Source organism: Triticum dicoccoides, chromosome 3A (genome assembly GCF_002162155.2).
Source record: "Triticum dicoccoides isolate Atlit2015 ecotype Zavitan chromosome 3A, WEW_v2.0, whole genome shotgun sequence".
Taxonomy (NCBI): Eukaryota; Viridiplantae; Streptophyta; class Magnoliopsida; order Poales; family Poaceae; genus Triticum; species Triticum dicoccoides.
The window spans coordinates 231004394-231011026 of NC_041384.1; the positions used below are offsets into that span (position 1 = coordinate 231004394).

A 6633-nucleotide genomic window follows, 5' to 3' on the forward strand; every position below is an offset into this window, starting at 1 on the left:
AGTAAAGCCATTGGAAATCTCATATAGTCCAGTCATATTGTTCAGTGACAGAGACGAAGTTCTTCTGGTCTCTGAGGAATTTGTTCTGACTGAGGAGTTAGAAATTCGCTAGTGCGGATTGCCTACACAATGAGAAACATGATAGCCCTGAGGATTTTGCTACTCAAAATTCCGACCGTTGATGTGCTATGCGCCAGCTGTCCCAAAATATCTATCCACCTAACGGTCATATCATTGAAGGGCATTTATGTCTTATCATGTCGGGCTGCTCCCTAGGCTATAAATAGCCACCCCCTACAACCACTAGCTGGTTGGCTCCTCTGAGAGAAACTGACACTTGTCATTTGAGAGCAACCCATCCTCCGAGGACTTTGAGTGAAAACCATCAAGTGAGGAAAAACCCAAACCCAAACACCTACAAACCCCAAGTGATTGAGCATCACTGAAGAGATTGATCCTGCGTGGATCCGATGCTTGTTACCTTTGAAGACTGTGCTTCTTCTAGACGGTTAGGCGTCATGGTCTAGAGCATCCAAGAGGAATTGTGGATCGCCGAGTGACCACGTTTGTGAAGGTTTGGAAGTCGCCTGAAGACTTACCACGAGTGATTGGACGAGGTCTGTGTGACCTTAGTTCAAGGAGAATACGGTGAGGACTTGGTGTCCTGAGCTGCGTGTTCAGGACTGTGTGTCCTCGAGTTTAAATACTCAACCGCTCCAACTAGACGTACAACTGAGACAGCAGTTGGAACTGGTCTACCAAATCATTGTCTTCACCAAGCTTACTGGTTCTATTTCCTCAACTCTTTCATTTCCTCATAACTGTGTTGTGTGTTTGTTCATATCTGTGTTTGAAGACTTTGACTGAAGACTTTCTCAATTTCCTCAGATCAATTTCTTCAGTCTGTTGGTCTTCATCCTGTGTTATCCTGTGCTTACGCTTCCTGTACTCTGTGCCTGTCTTCATTTCATCATGATGACTATGTTTGTATTCTGTTATGTTTACTTTTGAGTACTTATTCCGCTACTAGTAGTTCTTTGCTAAGGAATTTCCTCACCAAAAAATCCCTCAGTGAAGAATTTCATAAAAATCGCATATTCACCCCCTTCTCTAGTCGATATAACGCACTTTCAATTGGTATCAGAGCAAGGTACTCCCTTGTTCTGTGTGATTTTGGTTTAACCGCCTAGAGTTTTCGTTATGTCGACCGCAGGTATGAAGAAAGTGACATGCCCCATCTTTGACGGTCATGAGTATCCCAAGTGGAAGGCCATGATGAAGAAGCGCCTCATGGCGATGAACAGTGAGCTGTGGACCGTCACTGAGATTGGTCTGACTGATCTGTGCAAGATGGCGGAAGCTGATGACATTCGCAAGTACACACTTCTCAACCTCACAGCGAAGGATGTCATCTGCTCCAGTCTGTCACAAAATCAGTTTAGGAATATCATGCATCTCGATCATGCGGAGCTCATCTGGGACCGTCTCTCTGAGGTCTATGAAGGTCATCGAACCTGTCATGATCCTTGGTTTGAGGACTTCAAGGAATCTCTCAAAGCGATGACATTTGAACCAGAATCATCATCTTCTGCATCATGCCTTATGGCAAAAGATGCTGAGGTAACTGAACGCTACCTATCCAAGTCTAGTGATGATGAATCTGGTGATGAATTTGGACCCAGCTATGTCAAACTTGCTTCCCTTGCTACTAAACAACAAAGAGCTTTGGAAAAAGTTCACTACATGCTAAATAAGAGCGATGATATGTTGGGTGAAGAAATGGATCAGTCAAAAGCTTTGGCTGAAAGTCTTCAGAGACTTCATACTAAGTATGACACCCTTCAAGATCAACATAACACTCTTTTATCTGATCATGATAAGCTTTCTTATGAATTTCTTCAAAGAAAGCAAGACCTTGAGAAGCTAAGAGTGAGTTATGAAGATCTTCAGAAGGAGCGCGATTCATTACTTGCTCAACAAGTCAGTGCTTCTCAGGAAGAATTTGTTCCTCCTTGTTTGAAATGCATTGAATGTGAATCTGCTAATTCTTCACCTAAATGTTCAAATGTTGCTAATGTTTCAAATTCTTCACATGCCTCTGCTATCACTAATTCCTCATCTGAGGACATTGCTAGTATCACTGACGATGCAGGGCTGAAGGAATTGTACATGACAGGCATGTACAAAAGCCTCAAAGGGCATCAGACTCTTTGTGATGTGCTTAAAAAGCAGATCCTCAACAGGAACCCTAGGAAAGAGGGTATTGCCTTTGAAAGGAAACTCAACGCTGATGGTACATATTGGAAGCCTGAGCAGTACCCCAAAACTACATGGGTTGCTGCAAAGGGACCTCCAGTTGATCCATCTAACTTATCTGGATTTGCATGTGAATCTCCTCGTTTTGATGATGAGTCATTTGACTCCAACTATAAACTGTTCAAAAATCAGAATGGTGAAGTATTTGCTAGATATGTTGGCACTAACTGCAGGAACGGTCCTCCTATGAAGAAAATCTGGGTTCCCAAAAGATGCCTTGAAAATCTTCAGGTGAATGTCATCATGACGCCACCTGTGAAGAATAGGAACCCTAGATCAAATTCTTCATATGGACCAAATTCTTCATATGGATCCAAGTCCTCATACGGACCAAACTCTTCACATGGATCATATTCCTCAAAAGGATCAAAGTCCTCATATGAACATCATCGTGCTAACCCATCTGTTTCGCAGGGAAGATCTAAGGATTGTGGATATGTGCATTATACTTCAAATCATAATGTCCATAAGTCCTCGAAGAATTTCTCTGCCTACTCTTATGCTAACTCTAACCCCTCTTATGTGAAATGAAATGGACTGGCATCTATGCCACCTTTCTCTTATGGAGCTCGCAAAATGATGAACTCTTTGCGACCCCTTCAGATCTGGGTGGTGAAGAAAAAGAACTAATCTCTTCTGCAGGGTCAGGTCTCCAGACGTACGTAATCGTCTGAAGAATTTGCTGGAGACCTGAGCATGCTTGAAAGGATGCAGGCTAATCATGAAGAAATGAACTTTCATTTCTCACGTCCTCATACTGCTTTATCTGTTCTTTTGCTTAATGAAATTGATCTGGTGAATTGAGGTCATATTCTTCACTGATGAAGTATATGAGTTTGTAAGCTGCACTAATTCATCTGCAGGATGATCAACCCAAAGCCACTGAGTGGGTCCTCGACAGTGGATGTACAAATCACATGACTGGTGACAAGAATATATTGATGGATGCTCCATTATCTTCGTCGCATCTGAAGCATATCATCTTTGCCGACAAAGGCAAAAGTTAGGTATTGGGTCTAGGTAAGGTTGCGATCACAAAGGATCGACACATGGACAAAGTCATGCTTGTCGAGTCCTTAGGATACAACCTTATGTCTATCTCAATGCTTTGTGATCTTGATATGGTTGTTATCTTTGGCAAGTATCGTTGTGTTGTGGTTATGGAGGCTGACAATTCCAAAGTCTTCGAAGGATTTAGGAGAGGAGACCTATATATTGTTGATTTCTCTACAAGACCACAACCAGCCATGTGCCTACTTGCAAAAGCTTCAGAAGGCTGGCTCTGGCATCGACGACTTGGTCATGCAGGCATGAGGAATTTGCACACGCTTGCAAAGAAGAAGCATGTCATTGGCATCGAGAATGTCAAATTCCTCAAGGATCACCTATGCGGAGCCTGTGAAGCTGGGAAGATGACAAAGGCCAAGCATCCAACGAAGACTATCATGACCACTACTCGCCCATTTGAATTGCTTCACATGGATCTCTTTGGTCCTAATCATTATTCTGCTGTTTCAAATGAAGCATCTCAATATGGCTTTGTTATTGTTGATGATTACTCTCGTTACACATGGGTACACCTTGTTACTTACAAACATGAAGTGCAGGAAGTCTTCAAATGATTTTCCTCGAGGGCTTCAACCAACTTTGGTTTGAAGATCAAGCACATCAGAAGTGACAATGGCACTGAGTTCAAGAATTCTGGTCTAGATGACTACCTTGATGAACTTGGTATTACTCATGAGTTATCTGCTCCTTACACTCCTCAGCAGAACGGCGTCGTGGAGCGCAAGAACGGGACTCTTGTTGAGATGAACCACAAAATGCTTGATGAATACAAAACGCCTCGTCATTTCTGGACTGAGGCAATTGATACTGCATGCCACATCATCAACAGAGTATATCTTCACAAATTCTTCAAGAAGACTGCCTATGAACTCCTCACTGATAAGAAACCCAATTTAACTTATTTCAAAGTCTTCAGTGCTAAATGTTGGATTAGAGATCCTCATCACAACTCAAAATTTGCACCGAAAGCACATGAAGGTTTTATGCTTGGTTACGGAAAGGACTCGCATACCTACAGAGTCTTCAACAATGTTCTTCACAAGGTTGTTGAAACTGTAGATGTGCGGTTCGATGAAACTAATGGCTCGCAAAGAGAGCACCTACCTACTATGATAGATGAACCAGCACCTGAGGAAACTATCAAGTTCAAGGCTACTGAGGATGTCATTCCTACTGAAGAATCTGCTGAAGAATTCATTCTAGAACATGAAGAACGTCGAGCTAATGCACCTGAAGAAAATACTGAAGAAAATGGTGCTGAAGAGAATGCTGATCAAATTCCTCAATGACAACTAGCTCATCCTCGCATTGCAAAAGAAGTGCAAGTTGAAAAGATCATCAATGACATCAAAGCGCCAGGTCCTCTCACATGCTCAAAAGTTTCACATTTATCTAAATTTTGTGGGCACTATGCCTTTGTCTCTATCACAGAGCCCACTAAGGTAGATGAAGCATTTCTGGAGCCTGAGTGGATTCAGGCCATGCAAGAAGAATTACATCAGTACGAGCTCAACAATGTCAGGGAACTGGTCAAACGTCCAGATCCTCGCAAGCACAATATCATTGGCACAAAGTGGACCTACCGCAACAAGCAAGATGAAAATGGCCTTGTGGTGAGGAATAAGGCACGGCTCGTAGCTCAAGGCTACACACAGGTTGAAGGAATTGACTTTGATGAAACTTTTGCACCTGTTGCTAGACTTGAGGCTATTCACATATTACTTGCTTATGCTAACCATCATGATATCACTTTATATCAAATGGATGTGAAAAGTGCATTCCTCAATGGTAAGCTTGTGGAAGAAGTATATGTTGCTCAACCCCTAGGTTTTGAAGATCCAAAGAATCCTGACAAAGTCTTCAGACTCAACAAGGCCCTCTATGGCCTCAAGCAGGCCCCACGGGCGTGGTATGACACATTGAAGGAATTCTTCATGAAGAAAGGCTTCAAACCCGGTTCACTCGACCCTACTCTTTTCACTAAATCTTATGATGGTGAATTGTTTGTGTGCCAAATATATGTTGATGATATTATCTTTGGCTGTACTGACCAACGTTATAGTGATGAATTTTCCTATATGATGAGTGAAGAATATCAAATGTCTATGATGGGAGAGTTTAAATTCTTCTTGGGTCTTCAAATTCGTCAACAATGCAATGGCATATTCATATCTCAGGAGAAATACCTCAAGGATGTGCTGAGGAAATTCGGCATGCAAGATTGCAAAGGCGTCAAAATTCCTATGCCTACAAATGGCCATCTGTGCACTGATGAAAATGGTATTGACTTCAATCATAAGGTATACCGCTCCATGATTGGTTCTTTATTGTACTTATGTGCATCTAGGCCAGACATAATGCTTAGTGTTTGCATGTGTGCCCGATTTCAAGCTGCACCGAAGGAATCACACCATAAGGCTGTGAAGCATATTCTTAGATATCTAGCTCATACACCAACACTTGGATTATGGTACCCCAAGGGCTCGGCTTTTAATCTCATTGGATATTCTGACTCTGACTATGCTGGTGATCATGTGGACCGCAAGTCAACATCTAGTACATGTCATTTCCTTGGACGATCTTTGGTCTGTTGGTCCTCGAAGAAACAGAACTGCGTATCACTATCTACTGCTGAAGCTGAGTACATTGTTGCTGGTTCTTGCTATGCTCAATTGCTATGGATGAAGCAAACTCTCAAGGACTATGGCGTCAACATGAAGAATGTGCCTCTCTTCTATGACAATGAGAGTGCCATCAAGATTGCTCACAACCCAGTTCAGCACTCGAAGACTAAGCACATTCAGATTCATCATCATTTTCTTCGTGATCATGTGTTGAAGGGCGACATTTCTATTGAGCATGTGAATACTGAAGAACAGCTAGCTGATATCTTCACAAAGTCCTTGGATGAGAAGAGATTTAGCAAGTTGCGGTGTGAGCTAAATATCCTAGAATCTTCGAATGTTCTTTGAAAAGGACACTCATCCTAACACTTATGCAAAATTGATGACTTAGATGTGCAACACATGAAGAAACATTTTTCTTCAATCAATGAAGAATAACACTCTTAGTGTGAAGAAATTAACGAAGAATCTGATTCTCAGAACCCTACGATAATTGTACGCGGTGTCTAAAATCATCATTCTTATACGGTGGGTCACGCCACCATCAAAAGTTGAAATTCCTCAGTTGTTCATATTCTTCAAATTTGCATTGTCTTCACTGTTTCCGTCGTTTTCTTCATTGGAT

At 42.0% G+C, this 6633-nt stretch overlaps 1 pseudogene; it reads left to right on the plus strand.

Annotated features, from left to right (window-relative positions):
• The first annotated feature begins 1215 nt into the window (after positions 1-1215).
• LOC119272186 lies at positions 1216-2946 on the plus strand (annotated as a pseudogene).
• The last annotated feature ends 3687 nt before the right edge of the window (positions 2947-6633 follow it).